Here is a 25,880-nt window from a genome sequence, read left to right on the forward strand (position 1 = left end):
ACCTCTGTGGCGTGCTCCCCACTTTAGCCCTGTAGCATTGCAATATTTTAAATATGCCAATTCTGAACATTAAATGAAAGAGGCCAAGAATCTCCTCAAGGTTCCTATCCATTCAGTAGTATAAGTTTTAGAGAAATGTCATTGCAGAAAGCTGAATTTTGAGTCAAAAAAAGCAAGATCAACTTTCCAGTTGTTTGGCCAATGGGAGTGGGATTAGAAGAGAGTAGTAAACATTGTGGACTCTGGGGCTAGACTGTTTGGGGTCAAATTTTGGTTCCATGCAATCCAGTGTTTTTGAGGAAGCTTCCTGATCTTTCTCTACCTTGGTTTCTCACCTGAAAAAATGAAGATAAATGAAAGTATTAATTTTTTTGAGGATCGGAGATAATGAGACCCTCTGTACGTGTAAAGACTTGGAAGGTGCTGAGAACAGAGAGTGCTCACTTTGTTAGCTCCACAACTGTTTGCTGAAATGATTAGAGTGATAGAAGGGATGAGCTCTGTTTAGACAGAAAGCTAAACATGTGTCTGAGCATACTTGGTTGTTTTCTGACATTGTTTTCTTTTGACTATTTGATAATGTGAGGCTGGGAAAAGTGTCCATGGAGACATCTTACTTGCTCTTGGGCTCCTTGCCCTTACTCACCAAATTAATTCTCTCTGAAAAGAGTATCAGAGCTTGTCTTTTCCATCCTCTTTCTTAGTGGAAGAGGGAAAGGAAATTTGTCTCTGCTCACAGAGCAAGGAGAAGTCAAGTTGAGGGGAGAGTCATGGGCTTCTCTCATCCCTGAGAAGGGATGTATTGTCATTGGATGTATGCAATGCTGCTAGGCCTGGGAGGCTACCTCACATTTGAACTCTTGTCCTTTCTCTCAGAGACAGAACTCTGTAGACCTACTCAGGCCTTCCAGTGCTGCAAGCTGCCTAGATACTTTTCTCATTAGTAATGAGGATGGTGAAATTATGAAGATGGCCACAAGTGGGGAGGTGAGGACCTTCCCCTACTCTGTGGAAATTCTTACTCTTTGTCATTAATATAAGTACTAATGACTGCTACTGACTGAGCATTTACTGTGTACCTGGCATGGCACTGGGTGGTTTTCTCATTTAATACCCCTAGTATTCCTACATGAAATTTAGTGTTACTATGTTCACTTTATAGATGACGAAACGGAGGCACAGAGAGATGAAGCAGCTTGCCTTTGATTACCCAGCTATAAGAGACAACCAGGATTTTGTTTCAGATCTGTCTGACTTAATCACTTGTTAGAGCATTTGTCCCTAAGAAATCAGTTTATTCATACATATGCAGTCAAAATGCATCCATGATGTTGCTCTTAGACTTCCCAAGGTGAAAGTCATCAGTGTTTCTCTAAACCAAAATGAAGGGAAAAGCTTTTGTCTGGCAATAGATTTCCCACAGTGAATGTTCATAATGCCTAATTATAAGCTGGAAATATGTCAGAAATCTTGACAAATAAAGAGGCTGGTGGGGTGGGGGTGGAGTTACTGCTATAAGGAAGTAAATATTGAACTGAGAGGGGAAAAAAAGAAATGCTCTTTTAGGAAATTAACCATGCCTCAGTGGTGGATTTAATTTTTAAGGTCATTTGTCTCTCTTGAGTTTTTGTAAACGATGGGTGAAATTCATCTGCGTCAATTTTTAAGAACGTGCAGCCATGTTGTAAAACAAATGATAAACACTGATGCACTGCCGAAATAAAAATTGGCTGAATCTTCTGGGAGGTTCTGAAGAGAACTGGGTCATGCACTGTCAGACATTTTCGAAACCTGGGATTGACTTTCAGTGCTTTTTCTTTTAGATTACTGGTACAACTGTAAAAATAGAACCAAATGTGTGAATGAGGGAAGAGGTTAATTTCACAACTTTGGAGAATTTTTTTTTTTTTTTCCCCTCCAGGGGAGTAATGGTGTTTTAAAAAATTTTCCTTCCTGAAAGGGACACTGTCTGGAATTTCCAGCTAAAAATGAGAACATCAGATATAAAATAATTGACTTCTCTTATCAGGCAATCGGGGTGCATTCAGCAATCTTTCATCTTTATTTTTCCTTCATTGGCTACAGAACTTTTGTCATCTTGATAGGATCAGCCAAGCTTTACTTATAAAAACATTGGAAGAGATTTGAAATCCTGCTATCTTTTTGCAGAGAAAGTAGGGGATAAATGGAGCTGTAACTGCTCCAGGGAGGGAGTAAAGTTGGAAAAGATCATAGTTACAAAGCATCCTTGGATTCTTAAATTTTTGAGAAAGCAAAGAGGCTAGTTAGTACTGGTGACAACAAACCATTTTTTTTTTGAGGAACTGTTCCATTACCTGTGTTTTCTTTTCTCTAATGTCTTTCTCTCATAAGAACACATAGCTGATAACTTGTAAAGGATTCACAGTTGGAAATTTCCATATCTGTGTATGGTTAGAGACGGAGGCAGAACGGCCATTTGGCTTGTCATGGTCACCTTCTTTAGGCACTGATGTAATTTCTGATGGCTTTGGTCACCCCCGCCAGTGATGGGATACCAGTGCCCTCATGCTTCTGAATGGACTTTTTCTGTCCTCATCTTTAATATTTGTCACTGCTTTTATGTCACTGCTGTTTTGAGGGTTAGTTGTTTTATTAAAAGTCTTGAATAAAAAAGGCATTTGTTTTTCCTTGAGATGAGTCCTGTGTCTGTCTGTCTGTCTGTCTCTCTTTCTTTTATTCTTTAGACTCTTTCATCACAAATTTTGAGTATCACCTGCCCTGGAGATTTAGAGATCAATAATCACAGCTTCGACCCTCAGGAAGCTTACAGACTAGTGGGGGAGCAAAACTGCAGGAAGTGAATGAAGTTGTAGTTCATAGAATATATCCTGTCTTCATCGGACTGACAACATTGGGAAAGGGAGTGAATGTGTTAATAAGAGATCAGAGAGCCATGGCGCAAGTTCTCTCACTTTGTGATTTGGAATATCTTAGTAACCTTCCTAAGCCTCGGTTTCTTTACCTGTAAAATGATATCAAACTCATAAGGGCTTTCTGTGAATTGTATAATATGACACATGTTAAAAATTTATATGGCATTCAGTGTATAGTTTGAGGGATCAGGGGAAGTCTCTATCAAAAGGTGGCTCATTTTAAAATGAGTCTGAATGACATAGAAAGATCTAAGTCACAGGGAAGACTTTCTAAGTCACAAGACTTTCTCTTGTGACTTTCTGAGTCGCATGTGCCAAGTGGTAAGGAGTTTAACTTCTCTGAAGAAGAGAGTAAAGGCCATCGTGGTTGAAATGTTTAAAAACGGGAGAGTTGCTTAGAGGTGTAAGTAACAAAATCAAGATGGTGCAAAGCCTATTAGGTCATGGAGGGGAAGTTGCATATTGTTACAATTGTAATCAGAAATGATTGAAAGCTGACCCTGGAAGTTGCAGGATCTGAATACTACTTTTAAATAGTTAAAAAGTAGAGAATAGGATCTCACAAAGCAGAAGACATATAGAAACAGGTTAGAAAACTCTTAGTAGCTTGAAGTAAGTAGTGCCAGTGGGGAAGGAGGACAGTGGACAGAACTGAGAAATCCAGTATAAGACATAGGATTTGATAAATAATTCGATGTGAAAATAAGGGTGAGGAAAATGTTAATTCTGATCCTAGGGCATGAACAGCTGGATCTAGGGAAGGTCACGTATGAGGATGGCGCAAAGTGGAAGGTGAGCAGACTTGGACATCTCAATTGAAATGCTCTTGGAACGTTGAAGGGAGTACATCAGGGAGGCCACTGATGGCACATAGATGGTATTTGAAGATCTGGAAATAGATACGACCACCTGGGGAGATGGTATGAAGTGAGAACAGCTGAGGAGGGCTCCGTACCCAACCATGGGAAACAACATGATTTAGAAGGCAGGTAGAGGAGAATTGGTGAGTGAAGAGAATGGACGGTTAGCTGTCAGAGAAAATGGAATACAGAAAAGACAGGCTATTTAGAAGAAATGAATGGTTACTTGTACCTAATGCTAATTAAAGAGCTAATAAATTACCAAAAAATGTCATGGGATTTAGTAATGTGGAGCTTATTGGCACACAATAGACAGAAAATTTAATTTCTTTAAAATGTTATTGCATTTTGACATATTGACAATCAATTTTGTTATTGACTAACTGAATATATCAGTGAAGACTGGAGTCATGTTGTTTTCAGTGGCAGTATATTTATAAATTTCCTTATTTATAAATTTCCTTATATTTATAAATTTCCTTATTTCCTTATAAAGATCATGTAGCTGTATAGTATTCAAGGAAATAATAATTAACTTATTCATGTTGGTCTAAATTCATGTCCCTTAATGTGTAAATTGCTTAAACTTAGCACTTTTTTCCTATTTGTATTTCTACTGTCCAGGATGCTGGGTGCTGTTGCTAAGGGCACCTCTCTCTAGAGTGTGCCATTCACCAAGGGCAGTGGTTTTCAACCAGGGGGCAGTTGTGTTCTTTGGGAATATTTGGCAATGGCTGGAGACCTTGTGAAGATCACAACTGGGGGCTACTGTGCTATTGGCTTCTAGTGGGAAGAGGCCAGGGATGCTGTTAAGTATCCAGCAATGCCCAGGACAACGTCACACAACAAGGAATTATTTGACCCAAAATGTCAATAGCGCTGAGGTTGGGAAACAGCACGGACGATGATGCAGCCCCATGTAGCACCCACCATGAGGCACTGGCAGTAGTAGTTCTTGACAAGAGATTTTCTGTAAGAGAGTGGGGATCTCTTTGTTCATTATCTGTGTTTTCAGTAAGTTGGTGAGCAAGTAATTTTTGAACTTTGCTTTCATTGTGAGATTTGGTAGAAAGAAGTGGAGAAATAAAAATAAAGTGCATTTGTATGAATTGTCTCTGTAGAATTAATTTTCAATATAGAATTTATCTACATGGTTAGAAATAGAGGGCAGTGCTCCACCCAATGGATGTTAGACTTTTTACATCAGAGCTGGAACCTTTTAAATAAAGTTCCTATGCTGGTGTATATTAGGGAAGTTTTGGAATTAAAAAATAATTTTAAAATTTATTAGATTCATTTTTTAAAAAAGCACTTTTAAAAAAAGGATAAAGTTACTTTTTTTACTCTTTAAAAAGAGTAAAAAGTTTTTGTTTTCACTTTATTATAAAATAATCTAAAATTATGTGTGTGTATAAATATAATGAAATACTAGGTACATATAACCAACTTAGGTAACTAATATAACCACTATCAGTGCTGTCTCCTCTGTAACTCCCCACCCCAGAAGGGTAAACACAATTCTGAATTTTTGTTTATTGTTCTTTAATTTGTGTTTAAGTTTTACTACATATGTACGTATAGGCAATGAAGATCTAAAATTAGAGCTTTTCGTATGCCTGTGTATATGAAATTAGACCATTATCTTACACCATAAACAAAAATGAACTCAAAATGGATTAAAGACTTAAGTCTAATAACTTAAACTATAAAACTCCCAGGAAAAAAAAATACAGAAGAAAAGCTTCATAACATTACTCTTGGCAACGATTTCTTGTATATGACACCAAAAGCACAAGCAGCAAAAGCAAAAATAAACAGGTTCTGCATAGCAAAGGAAACCATCAACAGAACGAAAATGCAGTTTACAGAATGGGAGACAATATTTATGAACCACGTATCTTATTTACAAGGCGTTAATATCCAAAAAATGTAAGAAACTCCTACAACTCATTGGCAAACATAAACAAATAACCTGATTAAAATGGGCAAAGGACTTGAATAGCTGTTTCTCCAAAGAAGACAATACAGATGGCTAACAGGTGTATGAAAAGATGCTCACTATTGCTAATTATCAGGGAAATACAAGTCAAAACAATGATATATCACCTCACAGCTATTTGGTGGACATTAAGAAAAAAACAGAAAATAGCAAATGTTGGTGAGGATGTGGAGAAATTGGAACCCCTATGCACTGTTGATGGGAATGCAATATGGTGCAGCTGTGGAAAACAGTATTCTAGAACAACCATATGATCCACCAGTCATACTTCTGGGTGCATATCCAAAAGAGCTGAAGTCTGGATCTTAAGGAAGTATTAGCATTCCTGTATTCACTGCAATATTCAGTTCACAATAGCCAACAGGCAGAAACAACCTAAATGTCCGTCAACAGACAAAACGGATAGAGAGAATGTGACATAAATGCTCTGGAGTATTATTTCCCCATAGAAAGTATGTCCTGTCATATACTGCAACACGGAGTAACCTTAAGTAACTTACGCTAAGTGAAATGAGCCAGTTACAGAAGGACAAATTCTGCCTGATTCCATTTATTATGCAAGTGATGTAGAGTCAAACTCACAGAGAAATAAAGCAGTAATGGTGGTTGCCAGGGATCAGGGGTAGGGAAAAATGGGAAGTTGCTCTTCAACGGGTACAAAATTTCAGTCAAGCAAGATGAAAAAGTTCTAGGTATTCGATGTACAACATTGTAGTTATAGTGAATACTATATAACATACTTTACATGACACTTCAGAGTTGTTATGAGAGTAGATCTCTTACTGCGTGGGTTGTGGGTTTTTTTGTTTGTTTATTTTGTTTTTTTTGTAACCACAATTTAAAAAAATATCTGTGCCTTTAGGATGGACTGCCAAGGCGAAGGGTGGAAGGAATAAAACAAGTTCAGTGACAGAAACGTAGGCATGTGGTGAGGACAGGGTCGTCATTAGAAATGAGTAGACCTCTTTTATGACAGACTGTGCCCCTGGATAAGGAAGAGCCTAAGATCAAAAGGGCAGTGTTTTAAACATGGTGATACAATGGAGGTTTTATTAACAAACACACAGAAGGAGAGGAGACAAGGAATGCACAGAGTGAGATTGATTTTGTATCTGTGCCTTCCTTCAGGAAGATGAGGTACCGTGTTCATTATCTGGGTTTGCCCTTGTCCTGGCAGCAGGACACTGAAGAGTTTCTCTCTCAGGGCGGTTCCAGAGCGGGGTTAATCATGATCAAGATGGCAGAACTGGAGATGGCTATCTGAGGGTCTTCAGGGTGGGATGAGAGTAGAGGCTGCATGAAAGGAAAAGAGATATGACGTTTGGGGAGTGCCCACAGATAATGTTGGGATTAAGAAAAAAAAAATCATGAACTTTTCCTGTTGCTTTTTGTTTATTTTTATTTTAAAACGCTCTATCAGTTTATTTCTATTCCATAGATTTCCTCTGTCTGGCTTTACAGTATGCATTACTGTAGCCGATTAACATTCAAAACTAGGTTGTGACAGTAAATATGATATGGATTGATTCGTAATTTTTATATGACTTGGAACAACTTTTAACCTCTGATTGAGAGGGTAATTATCCAAAAAACCCGAAGAGGCATCAGTGCTAGGCTGATTGTAACATCAGCAAAATTGCTTTCCAGGTCTGCCATTTCCCATTTCCCATTTTGTTGGTTTCTTTGATCCTAAATTTCTTCCTCTTCAAAATAAAAAGTTGGTCTTAAAATCATTTAAAGACATTTTCTCTTCCTTTTGATCTTTTCTCTCTTTTAACCTTCATGAACATTTTTCCGACCTGTTAGGGCCTAAACCTAAGGGATTTCACTCTTCTTTCCTCCCTCACACACAACTGTTAGAGTTCTACATTCCCTTTTCTCAGAGGCCTGCTAGTTACTGATGCTAATGTGTCAAGTCTGTATTATTCACAGTAATTCACAATACGCTATTATTGGCGTAATGTATTCACGCCCAGATGGTATCTTCATTGGGGGCTTCATTGCTTGCAACTAAAGTGGTGCTTTAAGGGTGGACTACTCAGGTATCATGGCAGATGATATGTTAACATGGCAGGTCTATGTTAGTAGTATTTATTTTCACAAGTATATTTTTGGTCCATATTTATCCTAACCTCTGTCAACAGAACATTAGAAATGAAAAGATCTATATTTTTGCATTTTTGAGAGGATTTTTATTTTCTTTTAAAATTTTTTTTAAAGATTTTATTTATTTATTTGACAGAGATCACAAATAGAGAGGCAGGCAGAGAGAGAGAGGGGAAAGCAGGCTCCCCGCCAAGCAGAGAGCCCAATGCAGGGCTTGATCCCAGGATGCTGAGATTATTACCTGAGCTGAAGACAGAGGCTTAACCCACTGAGCCACCCAGGCACCCCTTTTGAGAGGATTAAAAAAAAGATTGATTTATTTATCTCTGGAGAGAGCTTGCGCGTGTGCACGAGTAGGGGGAAGCACAGAGGATGAAGGAGCGAGAGAATCTGCTACAGACTCTGCCCTGAGCCAGAGCCCACTCACCTGTGGGTTCAGTCTCTGGACCCCCAGATCCTGACCTGAGCCAAAAGCAAGAGTGGGTCGCTGAACCTGCTGAGCCACCCAGGTGCCCCACTGGAGATGATTTCCAAAGAAATTTTTACTTTGAAAATAGTTAACTTTTTAAAAAAAATTCAACTTGTACTTGAGTTAATTAAATGGGTCTTTAAATCAGTTTTTATGTCATCGCGTTGCTGTGTGGGGCACTAGGCAGATGCGACAGCTGCTAGATGTCTCAATATTCCCATATGAAAAGTTACAGAAATAGTAAACCTGCTATTTTAGGATTACCTATAAGAAAACTAAAATTTTATTGAAAATGTTATACCAGAAGTCTGTTCTGTAATAACACCATGAATAAAAACCCAGTAAGAAGGAGAAAAAGTATTTTATATTGATAGCTTGGACTGAATCTGTTTAGTTCAAAATGCTAAGAGTTAGATTTTGGGCTTTTCTAGAACCCAACTTTTTAAAGTTTCAAATGAATAAAGATATTTATATAATTAAAATTCAGTTTATTATGAAAAAACTGAATTAAGATGACAGTGAAAGAACAGCCTCAGGTGTGTGACTCTGCATTTTAAAGTGATACATTTAATGTTTATGCAAGAGTAAGAGGTTTTTTTTTTTTTTAATTTACTTTAAAAAGTGATTAGCACCTTCGCTGTACAGTTCCTAAGTTTTTTTTTTTTTGTAACACTGCATAAAATTTGAAGTATTTTTTTTACTTCAAAATTTGACCTATTTAGAAAGTCCTGATACTTCCAATGTAATATATTCCCTCAGTTTTGTAAGCGCCTTTGGGTAATGTATTGGAGAGGCAAGTAATCTCATCAAGAAGCGTAATGGACCCTATCACATTTCAAGATATATTTTTTTCTACGACTTCTGCTTCAAATTTAGTTCTGTGTTTAGTGATACCACACTCTACTGGCAAGGGTACTTTTCCAGTCCTTTAACTCTCTTTGCATACAAATGGCATTTTTGGTCTGGCTACCATGGCAGATCTTTTCCTTGAAATTAGGTGACAAAATTTGATTTTTTACAGTCTGCGGGGGAAAGTGTTTGTTCTTCTTGAGGGGTTTAGAGGAAGAAAGGTTGTCACTGAATAAAATGCATGGCTTGACACAATTTGGAAAATGCGTGGGTGCCAGCTCAAGAAGGCAGGAATAAACTCCTGCTTGGTTGAAAATTATGGTTGGTGTGATGTAAAGGGAAGTCTGCAGGATCAATCATCTGGGGCTCTAGGCTGCACAGAGAAAGTCCCCCTGGCCCCGCCATCCGCCTTCACCTTAGCAAACATTCCTCCCCTGCTCAATTCCAGCGAGCTGCCTATTTTAGTCATAGATGTTAAATTTTGAAGGCCTCTCAAGAGACTCTTGTGACAAGTTAGATATTCTTTATTATCTAGACTTTTGCCAATGAAATACTTTAGGTCCCAAGAGATATTAAGTAACTTCCCAGGAGCTCAGGTATCACCACCCTAGAAGTCAAGTTTTCCTCCTCTTAGAGCAGTGTTTCTCCAGATGGAATGTAAGGGTAAGATGGGATTTTAATTGGTGGAAGGCATACTTCTGTAAGAATCAGATTTCCTTTGACTTACCAGTGCTTTAATGAAAAAATGCAGTGAACCAAAGGATGTTTTGTTTTTTATTTTTTTTTAAGATTTTATTTATTTATTTGACAGACAGAGATCACAAGTAGGCAGAAAGGCAGGCAGAGAGAGAGGGAGGGGAAAGCAGGCTCCCTGCCAAGCAGAGAGCCTGATGCGGGGCTTGATCCCAGGACCCTGGGATCATGACCTGAGCCAAAGGCAGAGGCTTTAACCCACTGAGCCACCCAGGCGCCCCCAAAGGATGTTTTAAAAGAAGGTTTTGTAAGCTACTGCAGAAGAATATGTCATGACATTGAAAATATTTTCTGTATGCTAAGTAGAAAAAAGATTATAAAGCAATGTGTTCATTTATAGGTGGGATTTTTTTTTTTTAAATAAGAGTAAGGCATAACATAAGAACCAATTTTGTTTCTGTTTGCAGGTATCTTAAATAAATATCTTAATAAATATAAATTTTAAAGTTCTTATACTATATTCAAAACTATTCTAAGTAAACAGGTAGGTTCTATTAAAGCTTGGCACAGCCTAATCTGTGCTTACTAGAAAAATATGCTTACATATTTTGGAAGACAAATATGATTTCAGATATGTAACTGACAAAAAATTACTTTTAGGAGCAACAGTCATTTTATTAATACTTGTGAAACTGCAGTTGAAAACTCTGAAATTATGGATTCTAGTTAATAAAGAAGCACTCACACAATTCTTCATGAACCAGGCTGAGAAAAAAATACTGTCAAAAATATTAAGTAGAGTTCAAGAAATTAATTTGTTTCTTTAAAACTGAAGTTAAGAAATGAAAACATATTTGTTCTTTAGGTGAAACCACTTTTTCCTGCAGTGCGATTTTAATTTTTATTTTTAAAAGATTTTACTTATTTATTTGACAGAGAGAGAGATCACAAGTAGGCAGAGAGGCAGGCAGAGAGAGAGAGAAAGAGAGGGGGAAGCAGGCTCCCCGCTGAGCAGAGATCCTGATGCGGGGCTGGATCCCAGGACCCTGAGATCATGACCTGAGCCGAGGCTTTAACCCACTGAGCCACACAGGCGCCCCTGCACTGCAATTTTTAAAAAGAAAATGTTTATTGCATGTGCATTTGGATGACCATATAATACTCATTCTGTGTAAAATTGCTTAAAAGAATATTCCTTCAAGTTAACTCATTCAGTTGGAACTTTCCAGCTTCTCAATATAAGCATCAGAATTACATTTTAAGGTAATAATATTGTGAGTTGTTGTGTAAGTGATTTTGAAGATATAATGCCTATATTCTTAGATGGAGCAAGTTAATGGTAGTTGAAGTTGAATTTTATAATAGAACACAAAGTTGTCTTTATTTTAACCTTACACTAAATGTAGTTACAGCAAAAAACAATCTAGACACAGATTTTTTTTTTTGCATAAATTGATTTAATCCTCTATTTTATTCCAGAGACTTACTTAGTTTTCATTTAGGTATCCCACTGGGAATAGTAAACAACTTAATACTTTTCTTCCATATTACTATCCAAGCATTTAAATATAGAAAGAGACCAAAACTGCGACTTCTACTGTATTTGAATGTATGAATTTACATATAAAATGTACAACAGTAAACGTGTATATAGAGTGCATCACCATATATCTTTACTTGTAACTTAATGCTACAGAGACAAAGAGATCAAAGTAAATCTGCCAGCCCGTACTCCTATTTTCCAAATAGGTACTAATGTTTAATAATGAGGGTAATCAAATGATACAACGGGAAAAGGTCTATTTTGTTATTTAGGTGTTCTCAGATGGTAAGGTCTTGTGTTTCCCTGTTCCTTCTCCACTACGACAAAATACAGTATAAAAGAAAATGGATTTTGTATAAATCTTCTAACAGGATTTTTTGCTTATATATTTGACAAAGTAATTCATTTAAATATTTGGTGATTTGAAATCATATGTATTGTCGTATGTTTATCTAAAATACTGAGATATTGAAAACAGAGGTCTTACCATCAGTTGGAAATTTCCTTAAGGGGAAATTTATCTTCTAACTTTTAAGAGCCCAAGCTGCAATTAAGTAGACAGTGTGCATGTGATTAATAATACTCCCCAGTCTGCTTGTTTGTTTACACTCCTGGGTCAGTGCTGCTGATTTTATGCACTTAATTGCCACTTGTGACGTATGCCCATGTGCACGGTTCTCTAATCATGGCTCCAGTGGGGACTCACTTGGCATATGTAGTTTTTATGCATCATTTCAGTCAGAAAATGAGAAAAACTTCAGATAATGATATTAAGTGTGTGATATGTTCGTTTTGGGTTAAGTCGTTGCTGATATGTGTGGTGTGGTTTGAGTGAGGAGTCAGGACATTATGGAAAGGGAATTGGTCTTGGAGCCAAGGGGATTTGGGTTTTAAAATGATACCATTAACTAGTGACTGACATTCACAAATTGACTACATTTCTGAGTTCTCATTTATGATGTCTACTTTGTTAAGGTGGTAGTGAAAGTAAAATTAAATAATTTATCTCAAAGTTGACCCTAACCTTCTGGAAGGCATAGACAGTGTCTGGTCTCTAGTAATGCACAGTGTTTATGGCATAGTGAGTGCTCAGGAATTACTTGTTTGAATTAATTAAGGCTCTTAGAATATTGGTAGGCGTTCAACAAGTGTTAGTTTCATTCTCTTCTCTTTTTGGGGTTCTATATCTGGATGATTTACTAGTTCTGACTATTTCAGACTTCAGTTAAGTAACTTTTGTGGGGGATCCTAATTTCCCACATATATAATATTAAGGGTGATTTCTGTCAATTGGTCTTTGGCACCTTCTCCTAAAAGCATATAATTTTCTGGATGCAATAGCATAAATTAGCCATTAAGAGATTGATGGTTTTTCACAGAAAGGGCAGAACACAAGCTCATGTAATTATTAAGAGTGTAGTAAATGTATCCCCACTGTAACATAGTCAAGTAGCTAGCATAATAATCTGTTAAGTTTTTAAAGATGGCAACGGAGTAGTTATGGAATGAGGCCTTAAATTCTTTATGGTGAAAAGCATAGGGTAGGAGTCCATGGTAGGGATTGTTAGCTGTCTACTAAAATCCATTCCCCCTTGTTCTTTGGAAATGAAATTGTACATGAGCACATGGCTGTCCAGGTAGGCCTTGTAATTCTCAGTCCCCATTTGAGGTAGGTGTGGCCATGTGACTAAGTTCTTATGAAGTGATTGTGAGTGATGTGTGTCACTTCTTGGATCTGTGCTTTAAGATGTTCGCTTGTTACTCTCTTGTGTTCTTCCCTCTCCTACTGGCTAGAACTTTAGGTGGCTTTGATCCTGCTTCAACCATACCATTTCTTGGAAATGTCAGGGCAAGAGGAGAAAAGAGTATTGGTCACTGAGGGCACTGCCAATCTGGAAGGCTACACAAGGGGAAAATAAACTTCTCTGTTGTTTAAACCACTGTATTTTTTGGTTTCTTCGTTATATAGCAGGTTAAGTTAAACCCTGACTGATATGGAGTCCCATAGATTTTGGTTGATCTGAGCTCTGCCATTATGAGTAATGTGATCTGAGTCTCCAAGATTCAGTGCCCTCATGTGTTACATGGTACTATCGTGGGATTATGTAAGAGTTCAGAAGTTCAGCATTTAGGGGCACCTGGTGGGCTCAGTCAGGAGAGCATTTGACTTTTGATCTTGGGGTTGTGAGTTCACTACACCTATGTGTGGTGTAGAGAATACTTAAATAAGTAAGACTTAAAAAAAAGTTCAACATTTACAATATACCAGATTCAATGCTAAGTGTGTTCTGTCATTTAATGTTCATGACCAGCTTATAAGCTAGGGATTATTTTCTGGATTTTATAAATGGGAACTCTGAGGAATGATGATTATAAATTACTTTCCCAAAGGTCTAGGGCTGGTAATGATGCATTCAAGTGTTAATTTTAGGCTGTTTGATTCCAGAGCTCACAATCATAAACAGTACCAACTGCAATTAGCACAGTGCCAGGAAAATACTAAGCATTCAGTAAATACTGATGGTGTTACTAATTCATTTGGCAAACACTAGTTGAGGGTCTTGGATAGGTGAGATATAATGAATCATGCTGTGGGGACCTCAAGGCTGTCCTTTTCTTCAGACCCAACAGGTTAATAGTCTAGAAGATACATACATAGACAAGTCATTACAGTATAAATGCTGCATGAAGGTTGAAGAGAAGTAGTTTTTCTGTGACAAAAAGGAAATATGGATCATTGAATCTTAGATTACCATAAATCCATGGAACATAACACTTTTTACCCTTTTATATTAAATTAATGCTTAGTAACTCAAGAACATATGTCAGTATCAATGGAGACAGAGTGGTAATCTAGTTTTACCTAAGTCTTGTGACTTCCCCAGGAGGAATTTTCAGACAGAATGGAAGGGTGGGATTCTAAATGAAAGATCTGTCAGAACCAACGTGCTCTCCTAGATGTTCATCTATGCTCTCCACTTCCTTTTCCATATTCCTATTGGAATAGGGCAAAATATTTAAGAGGCTGCATTTCTAAGTAATGTTTCCTGCTAAGAAAAATAATATTTCTTGCTTATCTGGGCTTATTCTTTAGGGCAGAAGGACCTTTCCTGACCATTTGGGCAGCCCCTTTGCCTCCTGGCCGCTCTTGTCTACTGGACTCTGTGTTGTTCTTTCATGGCCTCACTTTTTATAATTCTCATCTTACTTTTTTTATCTTCTTTCATTTGTACCCTCAACCATACATGACACACAGCAAAAACCTTGTTTTCTCTCCGGTATGTACTGGTCTGCTATGCTAATACCTGACAAGAGCAGGTGCTCAATAAACAATTTGTTGGATAAGAAAATGTATGAGTGATACTAGGTTTGAGTAAAAGAGAAATGAATTTTCTTGGTTTCTTCTACATTCTATATCAACCTTGAAAAACTAGGAAACTGGAAACATGTTTTGGAACAGTGGATTTCTGCTTAGAAGCCAGAAAGCTAGATTCAGATTTGCTGGTCCTTTTCTCTCATTCTGCCAAACCATGTGTGTCCAGAGAACCATATCTAAATCCTAAGCTAAATAAAGTATGACTCCCCTTTTATCAGCAGGTTTTCTGCTCTGTAAGGCAATGGAGAAGTAGTAATCAGTAGCCATTTGAATGGCACAAAACTGTTCTATGCTGTGGAAGATAAAGAGGAGCAAAGTTTCTGATCCCTAAGGTGAGTGCCTAGTAGATGAGAAGGTAAGATATATAGGTAACACACCACGTGATACAGAACACATAAAAGTAAAGGTATAATTGTTTCAAGTTTCAGGAAAAGAAGCTGGCTCAATGAGCTGGGCTGATCAGGAAAATTTGAATATGGATGAGGGGTGAAAGGGGTACTTTCTGGGTCTTGAGAGACTATTACAACAAGAGAAGTAACTTGAGCCAAGGTGAGTAGGCTGAAACACCAGCTTGAGTTCATCCCTACCCCAAGCAGGCCCCAAGGCAAGGATTAAATTTAAACTATTTAGAAATAGTCCAAGAAATAGGGAAAATGGGAAAGAGAGTGGAAGACAGTGGGGGTGACAGTGTGTATGGGGGAAGATACCAAGTAAGTTACTATGCTGGATAACTAAAGCTTAATTCTACTGGGAACTGAGGGGAAAAATGCGCAAAATGCACATCAGAAATATTCTATCCAGGGGAGGGAACTGAGATATTTATATGCCAACTCTTGACTCTAGCCATTGGTTGAGCACTGCTGGGCAGGACTCAGGGTTGGGCATGTGGGAGTATGGGGTTATGTCCCCAGCCCTTCTGGCCACTGGAAAAGACATACAGGCACTGGCAGTTGGAAATTGAAGTCTGGCCAGGATTTTCTGCATGGTAGAGGCAAGTAGATGTGGGGGATCCATCAATAGCATCTACTATAGCATGTTTTCAGAGACAGATCTTAGTGAAGCAGCTTTAGACATGCTCCCAAACTGCATTTATGTGGTTCTGAAGTTTGTAGCATTTGTAAGAAAATAACAGAGAGCAGTAAGACATATTTAACTAACAATGAGTAATTTAGGGGTCTTTGAAATTGACCAGTAGATTCTGAAGCCTTTCTACAACTCTGGGGTCTCCTCACCTACCAGTTTTTATGCCACTGCTGAATATTTTTCTCAAACACTTTTTAATCAAGGCACCTCCCTACTCAACAACTCTTGGATGGATACTAGTACTGGAAAGGATTAACTCCTGCCAATCTTAACCAGACTTTAAGACTTTTGTTATCTTCTCAACTATTTAGTTTCATCAGTATTTTCTCAAATAGCAATCCTTCACTTCAACCGTGTTGTATGTATAATCACTCTGCTCTTTCTGGCTCCTGGTATTCTGGACACGTGAAACATGTCTCAAGTCAAAATTTTCCAGTTCTACGTGTCTGCTTCAGGAGTCCTCTTAATGCAGCTGTCTCTTTATGGTCATTTGAACCAGCAGTGACCTCACGCCTTGTCCTCACTGCACAGTTCACATTGTGACATGTCTTGCATTAATTAGTTGAGTTGTTATTTCTCACTTTTATTATTAAACTTGTTGTGTGCTTATGTCTTGGGTTCCCAGCTAGATTGTAAACTCTTTGAGAGGGTTGGTGAGACTACCTGTCTTGAAGCCATACTTCCTGGGTTCACCCATTTCTGAGTTTTGTGTCCATGGGCAAGTAATTGATACCTCCATCTGCGTGGACATTGACACTGATCAGTTGAAGACAACAAAAGGCATGCGCATAAATGAGACTTCTACCTGATTCACAATAGAGAAGACTCTTGGTACAATAATCCCTAGAACTTGACTTCTGTGGAAGTAATGGTAATTGTTTATGGTCAATTTTTTTTTTTTTTTAAGTCAGTGCTCTTCTTACTATACTGTGTCATTTTCTCACACTAAGTGCTTAGCTGTCCTTGGATTCCAAAAACCTTTTCTGACATTATAAAATTGTAACAATCATAACAATTAGAAAATTGTAACAATCAACAGTGATATTTTCAAAACAGTAATCCCACACAGAAAAACAATGTGTATCAGTTGCTAACACCAAAAATCATTGTGTGAAAAGAAAGCTATGAGTCTGTGATTCTTCATCTGGCCCGCTGTACTTTCTAGATAATTAAAATACTTGAAGTCATGCAAAAAGTACAAGTAGAGAATTATTTCTGAAGCAGGCAAATACACATACATATGAAAATGAAAATGTTACAAATAAGTTAGTCTCTGTTAGAAGTTATAATTCTGAAGAAGGATTAAAAAAACTTTATGCAAAACCAATTTCCTCAATTTAGGTAAAATTTTCAGCACTTTGCTTTAGTTTACATTTGTATTCCCAACTAGTTTAAACATTTTAACAGTGTTATGAACCAATTTTGATGGTTAAAGACTTCTTAATTCCTCTAATGAACTTTGTTCTGGCAATCTAGATTACTTAGAATGTGAAATTTGTAAAACCAAGCCTACATAGAATATTTTAAACATCGAAGAGGAAAAAATTTCACTGTTTTAACCCTGTTTCATTCATAGTCATGTAGGTTTGTTTGACTAGGTACAAGAAAGCAAATTCTTCTTACGAGAATAAAGTTCAATGCTGGTCTGTAGTTACTTAACCTTTGGAGAGTTTATAGAAAACAGTAATATTTGCTACAAATATAGCATACTTCCTCATAAAGTGATATGTGACCTGCATTTAAGACATAAGAGTAAATTTTAAATTCCTTTAAGATGCAAAAGTTTTGGTAGCATCTATAGATAGTTGGAGAAAATTCTACTTTATGGAAAATCTTAGGTGGGTCTGACCTGGAAAGAACATTCTGTTAGTGCTTTTTGTGTGCTAGATTTATAACAAAAAGAACTAGAGAATATATAAATCCAGAATGTAAGTTATATATATATTATTGATATGAAAACTCTCTAGCCATTATTTTCCCTCTTATTCAAACTGTCTCCCAATATAAACTCAAATTGTGGAGATTATTCTGAGTTTTTATGGATGAATATGAAAACAGGAAAATTGAGTCATTGAATGCCTTCTTAGTGTCATAACTTAAGTCCGCTTTATAAGGTAGGTTTTACCTGTGTGGGCAGATGTAGGAACTGAGGCCCAGAAACATTAGGAATCTTGTACCAGGTCACATGGATGAGAAGGAGATTAATTCCAGATCCCAAGGTCCTTATGCTAGTTAAGGTCTCTACATCAATCATATCAATCATATTTTATTGCAAAATTGTAGGTTTACTGAGGGTGAGCAGAATTATTTGTAAAGCTGGGGTTGTTTTATGCTGTTTGGAAAGAATCAAAATATGTCATTTCTAGGACAATGAAATGTTCAGCCCTTTATGCAGTATTCATTTTTCTCTACCCAGTGTACATTTATCCTTGGTTTAAACACCCATTTCCTTCAAGGTCTTTCTAACAAGACTACAGATTTCCCAAAAAATATATTGTGTTGGTGACAGTTTATTCACCTTACTTACATAGTTCGAGGAACTGCTTGTTTAAATTTAGATACTGTTTCTGATGAAATGTTTTGACAAAGTAATACCAGCTTGATACTATTTAAAATATTTTGACAGATGGGAAAATTGTTTCAGTCTGAGTTGAGCAATACTTTATTGCAGTATTTTGCCAGTCAGAAAAAAATGGGAAAGGTAGCCTCACTGTTCCTGAAAATAACATCCTTCCATTCTCCTTGAGAACAGAAAGGCCTCCATTCAGTCACAGATTACAGTATGTGTGGCATGTATGTTAAGAATTCATGCAATTTAAATAGAGGGAACATTTGGGGATTATTTCCAAACAGGGAACATTTATTGTTCTGTAAGCAAACAGAACCTAAAGAACTTTTAGGAAAATTTGTTTTTATAGCACTTCATCAGAACCTTCTCATGCCCTAGTGAGTGTGTTCTCAATTAATGATACTACATCACTAGGATTTAAAAACTGCTTTGTTGAAAAAAATAATCCTCAGATCCAAATACTTTTTTATGTCTTGAATTTTGGGGGATGCTATTGTAATGAAGGTATTTTTTAAAACTTCCAGATTAGTTGCAAAGGAGTAAAATATAGGTGACTCTTGTTTTAGTTATATGAAGCAAATGTGTTGAGGATATGGGAGGGCAGCAGTTCTCAGAGTGCGGTCACTGGACCAGGATCATCAGCATCACCTGGAAAACTTGAAAGAAGTGCACATTCTCAGGCTTCACCCCTGGCCTTCAATCATCTGCGTCCATTGGGGATGGCTGATCATCAGGCCTTCCTGATCATTCTGATGCTTGCTGTCGTTTGATAGCTACCGAGATAGAATAGAGGCTTTCAAACTATCTCACAGAGCTCCTTTAATTTTGCCATCCAGAAGGGGAAGGAATTACTGGGGAATGATCAGGAAAAGTTTCCCAGGCTCCCCTCATGACTTTGTCAACTAGGGGAAGCTTGGTTTTCTGTTTCACATATCATAAGTTTTTATGTTGGGTTCTGCCACTAAACACAGTTTTAAAAACCACTGGGATACATCTTGCTTTGGAGGAGAATGTTTGGTGGCCCAGGAAGTCTTCCCAGGGTGACAGGATCTCTTAGTGTGTCCGTATCATTCTAGCCAGGTTGTCTTGAAATTGGGTTTGGTCAGTAAAAAAAAAAAAGAATTGGTCTGTGTCTCAGCAGTAGCTTCTTGCTCACCAGACTCCCAAGGAACATATGTATAAATCAGAATGCCTCTTTTATTTTTCAAATTACAATGAGAAGCATAGAAGTAAAACTTACATGATGCTCATGTTAACCCCTCCCATCTAGTCTCAGTGCACACAAGTTAACATCTAGAGTTGGAGGGATCTCTGTCCTGTGATGAGATTCAGTCCCCTCCTTCTGTACATTCCTGTAGCTGAGAGGCAGAAGTAATAATGGATTGTTCCTTTGCAAACACAGAATCAGAAGAATGAGAAGTTGATATTTTCTCCAGGTCATTATGAACCTGTAAGTATCCCCTTCACACTCACTCACACACACACACACACACACACACACACACACACACACACACAATTTATTTTCACCAGATTGTTGAAGTTCCCTAAATTCAATGTTTTTCTCAACCAAACTACAGTACACAAACTTACTATATTATTTCATCCCATTTTATTTTTTTTAATTTTCCAAGAGATCATTCACAATTATTTCTCGGTATATTTTAATATCATTAATTAAATTTTAGTAAGATTTGTATTTTTATATATATTTTTTGCAGCCATCAGTTATATATTGATTTTACTTATTTACCTCTGAGCTCTGCAGATGATGATGACAAAAATAGATTACTCTTGTAATAAAGTTTACAAGAGGTCATCCTTAGAGTGCTTACTAAGTGTAGTCAGTGTACTAAGTGCTGGTATTTATTAATATATTTTTTTCCTTAGTCAACTGGAATAGACTTTTAAGTGTTTGAACTGACCCCCAATGAAAAACTGAGACACAGGACACATATACCCCCAGTCTATATGTTATATATGAATGGAAAAGTATCCATGATCAACTTGTACTATGTTTTTAAAACTCCTATTTTCTTCCTTATTCTATTCCATGTTTTTCTGTATCATTTAATTAAAGAAATGCCAGTTGTGACTCAGCAAATTGATTTGGTTACTCACACTAATGGATTGCAACCTGAAGAATGCAAAGTTGTGCTATCAGATTAGGTAGTATTATTACCCATAATTTGCAGAGAAGGAAATAGGCACACAGAGGTTATGTAAGCTGCCTGTTTACACAGTAAGTGGCAAACTCAGGGTTCAAACTTGGGTAGTCTGTTTTCAAAGTCCTCACTCGCAACACTTTGCTCTGTCTTGTCTACTGAGTACCTTCCGATTGTAGTACTGTCAAGGAGGGATGCACCAAATGGAGAATTTGCCTCTCAAATATGGGTATCAGTGTAGTATTGGCCTCAGAATTTCTTTACGGAAGGGTTTAGAAGCACAGGGCTAGGGACTGGCTCTGGAGCTGCCTTTTCAATGCAGGCACCTTTTCTACTGCGAATGCATGCTTGTTCTGGGAAGCTTTTGTAAAGAGATTGATGAAGATTAATACAGAAGGGAAATGGCTTTTGCCACCCAACTACCTTCCTTGTGCTACCACGGGAAATTTATATGAAACAATCCAAGGAACAGTGTAGGTGGAAAAGATGTTTATCCAAAGTTAAAACAGCCTTTGCTATGTGGAGCTTCCCGGTAAGTGAGGAAAAGATGAAATGGAAACCATGGGAATACCATGGGCTTTTTTGTCCTGACTCCTTGTGGGGCATACAGATGCTCCACAGATGTGAAGGACTGCTCACTTGCCTAAACATTTTTGAATACAGATTATCCTCTCATCAGTGCCATTAAATGTTTTTGTATATGGTATTTTATGTATGAGATATACAGTACAAAATTCGAAGATGTAGGAGCAGTTTTTATCTCTCCCCATTTTCCTTGATTGCTCCTCTCCTCACTCCAGAATCTGTCGCTGTTCCCTTTTCTTGTGTGGTCCTCGAGAATGCCATGTTGTGTGTGTGTGGGTGTGTGTGAGTATGCATATATGTATTAAATATTTGCATGCCATAACACATTTTCTGTGCCCTGTTTTTTATTCCCCTTACCGTATTTCTCAGAGTACCATATATAGAAGTCTCCCTTCTTCTTTCTTTTTCACAGCTACATAGTATTTCATTGTATGGACTTTCTAAAATTTACTTAACAGGTCTTTTATTAACAGATGTTAGGTAATTTCTAATCTTTTGCAAGCCTGATTCTTTCACAAGTATAGTGCCCATAGGGCTCTGTGATCTCTGTGGGGTCCCTTATTCTTTTTTTTTTTTTAAGATTTTATTTATTTATTTGACAGACCGAGATCACAAGTAGGCAGAGAGGCAGGCGGTGGGGGGGGGGGGGAGCAGGCTCCCCGCCGAGCAGAGAACCCGATGCGGGGCTCGATCCCAGGACCCTGAGATCATGACCCAAGCTGAAGGCAGAGGCTTTAACCCACTGAGCCAACCAGGCGCCCCTAGGGGTCCCTTATTCTTAGTAGAATCTTCATAGCCCACTGAGTCTTCTGCAAGGACTGATAAAGATCAGACTGTTGAATTAGGTCAGTTTCTGTCAGGAAGTTGCTTGATTTCAATTTTCTTGGATGTCTATTTTTAGCTTCTGAACGTTAATCATGGTAAGAAATCTTTGTTTTGCCCTACACAATCTTCTCTGAGAAGATTAAAATGGTCCTGTTAAAACAGTTCAAGAAACACAGTTTACTGATAGTTTAGTGGGTTGATTAGGGACGGTGTACGTTAATTTCTAGAAGGACAAAATGTTGTGTGCTCTGAAAGTTCTATCTGCTTTATTCTCCACAGCCATTAAAACTTTTTCAGATTTATTTTCCTGTAATTCATGGAGATTTGGAAAATTATATGGAAGGTATGTATTTTCTTAAATGCATAGTTGCTTATTTCCCTTTCCTGTTCTTCAAAGACAATTCTGGGAACTGTTAGTTCAGTTTTACAAAGAAAACATTTCTTCATCATCTGCATTTTCTGTCATCCTTGCATTTTAAGAATGTTTAAACCAATTTCAGGGGCAAATATTTAATACTCGTGCATGATAATTATATGAGAAATAGATCTGCAAGGCAGTCAAATGGAAAGTTGGTGAAAATGTATGGACAAGTGATTTGGTCTATCCTGTGTTTTTTCTGACTCCATTATGTCCACACTAAGTCAGAGATAGTAAAATTGGTGCTCTGTAGCAAATAATCTGAAGAAAACAATGCTGGAGATTTTTTGAGAAGTGATTTTAGAGTTTAATATTTTTCTGTCAGGAGATTTATGACCCGACATTGAGAATTATTAAGGCACAGATCCATATACGTAGTTCATTTCCTCTTGCTCAGCATTAGTAAAGATGTGGAATATCTAACTAGATATTGGCTATCCAAATTTAGGATTCAAGATTTGATATCCTTGTCACCATGTGTGAACTTCGAATATTTGGATTTTAATATATGTAAATGCTTTTATAATGTGTGATGAGTTAGGTGACAGATTATTACACACATTGTGAATTTAATTTAAAATGCTGCTCTTAACTATTGTATAAATTTCTGGAATAATAACATACCCTTAATGAGCTTTAGAAAGTTTCTGTTTTCTTTGTTGCTAAGTTGTGTGGCCTCTGCTAAACGTAATATACTTCCTCAATTTATCCTTTTGTGCTAGGAATTTTTTTTTTTAAAGATTTTATTTATTTATTTGACAGAGAGATCACAAGCAGGCAGAGAGGCAGGCAGAGAGAGAGGAGGAAGCAGGCTCCCCTAGAGAGCAGAGAGCCCGATGCGGGGCTCGATCCCAGGACTCTGAGATCATGACCTGAGCCGAAGGCAGTGGCTTAACCCACTGAGCCACCCAGGCGCCCCTGTGCTAGGAATTTTATGTTAAATTTAAAAACAATAAAAAATCCAAGTTAGTCTTCAATCATATTTACTTCAGAAATTTTATTTAGTGACACATGATACATTTTGGAGGAGTTTCAGGGATGTATATTGGCTCACTTGAATCTATAATTTGGTTATACATAAAATTAAAGTTAATTTAAGTGGACAGAATCAATAACCTTCTGAATTTAATTAGATGGCCAGCATCCAAGCATGAGATTATTCTTTTTAGTATCCTCCTATCCTCTTTTTCTTGCAGGGTGAAATAATTCCTTCGCCAAAGTATGTTGGACAGTTCCCTGGTGACAAGTTCTATAGAAACTCATAGCTGTACTGTTTCTAATGTGAGGGAGAGGAGAGGAAAATGTGGGCCAGGAAACAATTCTGTATTCTGCAGATAGTTATGTGCCTACCCTATCTTCACATCACAGTCCAGCCAAGGAAACAATGTCCCATTTGCAGTGGATCTGCAGTGACGGTTTCTAAACCCAACTTGTAAAACATGATGGTATTTCTTTCAGGCTGAGGCATTCCAGGACAGAAAGACGGGAATAGTGGGGAAATAAATTATAAATTAGACTGGACTTGCCATTTGAGGATCCTACTATTTATAGTTATGTTTGATAGGGGATGCCTGGAAATGTGGCAGTAAATTGAAGCTGAGGTTTTATTTCAGGTAATAACTTTCTTTTTTATCTCTGTTGGAGCATCAGTAAAACAACCTAAAGGTTTAGAAGGGCTGTATAGTATAACCTTCATTGGTCTTTATGTTCAATGTCATAAACACATTTTTATGTTATTGAAGAGTAGGTTTTTTACAATATCTTAAGAAGGTGATTTGATTCTAGCTCCATGAAACAATTGGGTTGAATGGTTATGCTTGATACTATAGAAATTATTCAATGTGTCAATGGATTTTTAGCAATAAACTCAAAATAAGTTTAGGATTATTTAAGCTACATAAATATATTTCTAATTTTGTGGCTGTCTTGTTAAAAATAAATGAATTCTGGGGGCGCCTGGGTGGCTCAGTGGATTAAGCCGCTGCCTTCGGCTCAGGTCATGATCTCAGGTTCCTGGGATCGAGCCCCGCATCTGCCTCAGCATCCCTGCTGAGCGGAGAGCCTGCTTCCCCCTCTCTCTCTGCCTGACTCTCTGCCTACTTGTGATCTCTTTCTCTCTGTCAAATAAATAAATAAAATCTTAAAAAAAAATAAAAATAAATGAATTCTGAAGTTTGTATTCTGTAATCCACACTTTTATTTTTCATGTTGTATTATCACAGATAAATATGTGTTTAGGTGGTCTACAGGGAAGGCAGAATGGGGAACATGAGGAAACTTAAGAAATCTTTGTCTTCAGTGGTTCTTAGCAATCTGGTCAAAAAAACCTGGCAAAAGTATATGAAATGATGAAGTAACAGTGACCATATAAATGTTGTGACCTTATTGTGGGTGTCACACAGAGTATGAAAACAAGGCATTTGTCTAAACCTCAAGATTGAAGAGAATGGATTCCTTTTGATAAGACCAGTAACAAAGAGGAGGCCTCAATTTTTTGTTCTGTCTCATCTACCTTTTTAAAAATGAACATTTATTGAGCACTTATTAGGTGTCAGGCACTGTTCTACATATGTGAATTTCTTTAATCCTTGGCATCTTAGAAGATGGTTACTATTGTTCTTATCCCCTTGGACTAAAGTGATGGGGCAAAGTGTCATCCAGTAATTGCTCAATGTCTCAGAGCTCATAACTAAGGGACCTGGGTTAGGAAAATAGGCAGCAGGACTTCGCAATCGATACTCTTAACCTCTGTGCTTTATACTCTCTCAGTCTCCTTCCTGTTAGTAAACACTTCTCTGCTTTAAACCTGAATAGATGTGCATTTTGCCCTAGTAAAATATAGGCCTTCAGCTAGGATCAGAGATTTGACATTTATTTCTGTAGAAAACGGGGATATGTCCTTTTGATGCAAATGTTCACAGCACTACATAACTTAATGATTACGTTAATCCCCTTTGGTGAGATGGAGAAGTGTGTAGGAGGAAACACCCTGACTTCTGGAAATTAAGAGCTGCTTCTTCATGCTGGTGCACATTTCCTCTGCCTGGGAAGATCCTTATGATGCCATGTCCCAAATCACAAGAGATTTAACTACATCTTCGGGTGTCCACACACCAAAGATGGACCTTTAGAAACTGGGTAGAGTATCTTTGTCCTTGCTCGGGGCTCCTTTTCGTATATATCAGCACATCTCAAATTTTATAGTGCATCAGAATCAGCTGGAAGACTTATAAAATAAAGGAGATTGCTGGTCCCAGCCCCAGAGTTTTTGGTTTAGTGGGTTTGGGGAGAAGCCTGAGAATTGCCTTTTCTAAGAAGTATCCATTGAAGGTACCAGCAAAGATATTGGTAGTCTGGAAACCATACTTTGAGAACCACTGATTAATAATAAAAATGTAACTGAAACTAGTTTAAGTTTCTTCTTC

At 37.5% G+C, this 25,880-nt stretch overlaps 1 protein-coding gene across 13 annotated transcripts in view; it reads left to right on the forward strand.

The window, feature by feature from the left end:
- The window catches only part of LOC111147209 (histone deacetylase 9), a 926,500-nt gene that overhangs the window by 190,995 nt on the left and 709,625 nt on the right, over positions 1 to 25,880 (forward strand). The gene's annotated exons all lie outside the window — the stretch shown is intronic.

This window comes from Enhydra lutris, unplaced genomic scaffold, assembly GCF_002288905.1.
Source record: "Enhydra lutris kenyoni isolate GAN:26980312 unplaced genomic scaffold, ASM228890v2 scaffoldscaffold16, whole genome shotgun sequence".
Taxonomy (NCBI): Eukaryota; Metazoa; Chordata; class Mammalia; order Carnivora; family Mustelidae; genus Enhydra; species Enhydra lutris.